This window comes from Dendropsophus ebraccatus, chromosome 1 (genome assembly GCF_027789765.1).
Source record: "Dendropsophus ebraccatus isolate aDenEbr1 chromosome 1, aDenEbr1.pat, whole genome shotgun sequence".
Lineage (NCBI taxonomy): Eukaryota > Metazoa > Chordata > Amphibia > Anura > Hylidae > Dendropsophus > Dendropsophus ebraccatus.
In genome coordinates, this window is record NC_091454.1 from 190,850,769 (window position 1) to 190,852,043 (window position 1,275).

Below are 1,275 nucleotides of genomic sequence, written 5' to 3' on the forward strand. Positions count from 1 at the left end.
AGCGAACGGTTTACATGTTATTACAAAGAACTATTTTATATTACACAAACAAATTAGTGAACTATTATTGAACTACCAACAATTTTTTTCGATGCGCTGAAAGATCACGATGAATAAGAATATAGCGATTTTATTCGTAATTGCGTTTCTATCTACATTATATACTGTGGACGATGAGTGTTTACACTGAAAGGCTAGGTTAACACTAGGCAAGCTACGTAGTAATCACAGCCGTTGCTGACGATTTGCAACAACGGCCATGATTACTATGTAGCTTACATTGTGCTGCCATCAATGGATTCATTTCAGTTTTCTGCGGCCGCTATTCACTGAATAGCGACTGCAGAAAACCCTGTCAGTGCACACAAAACCCTGTCAGTGCTCCGGCCGCACACTCTATTATGAGCAGTGGGGAATTCTGATGCAGGTGCGCATGGATGCGCCCGCATCAGAATTCAGCGGCACTACCGGCCGGGATGATCTTCGGGCCCTACCGGCCGGGTTACGGAACGGCCGGTGTCTTACATAATGTGAACATAGCCAAAGACCGGAAAACGATTAACAATGATTTTGAGGTCAGCTAAAAAGATGTGATAAACAACATATGAGCCTTTTGTCTCAAGTGTAGTATCTGTTCTTATCAGTATAAGATCTAATAGGTCCCCTATTAAATGGATTATTAGCACAGGTAGATGGAAAATGAGCTTGCTCTGTCCTCTCCAGGCATTCACCTGGTATTGCAGTGCTTCCAGGTTTAGTGTAGCAAAAAAAAAAAAAGAAGGAATTTTTGTTCGTAGTTTGATCATAGCCGCGTTTACAACAGAAGACTGACACTTAAATTTAACAGTTTTTGGCACGATAATCGGCCTGTGTAAAAGTTCCTTAGGAAAACAAGTGATAACAATGAATGGGGTGGCCAGGTGGCTTTCTAGTGATATGCCCACTAATACTCATGTGCTTGCCCAAATGAAACATTATCTGTGGATGGATTAGTTGAATAATGAACCATCAAGGGAAAAAAGGGAAAAATCTTTTTTTTTTTCAAAAAGTGGAAGACATTGGTAGTTACTTTCTTAGACCAAACAGAGATATGTAAAGTGGTGTCGCCATTCCGAAGTGGTATCTCAGGGCAGATGTAGTGTGTATTTATACATGATGTTTCTGTGCATTATTTCTTTTGACAGTTTTCCTGATCTGTATGTACGTTATATGGAAGAAAAAAAATTGAAAATAAAAAATATGTTTTCAAAAAAAATAAAAGAATGAATGGGGTGC

The 1,275-nt window shown here is 39.3% G+C and overlaps 1 pseudogene; it reads left to right on the plus strand.

The window, feature by feature from the left end:
* The first annotated feature begins 600 nt into the window (after positions 1-600).
* On the plus strand, positions 601-768 carry LOC138781886 (U2 spliceosomal RNA; annotated as a pseudogene).
* The last annotated feature ends 507 nt before the right edge of the window (positions 769-1,275 follow it).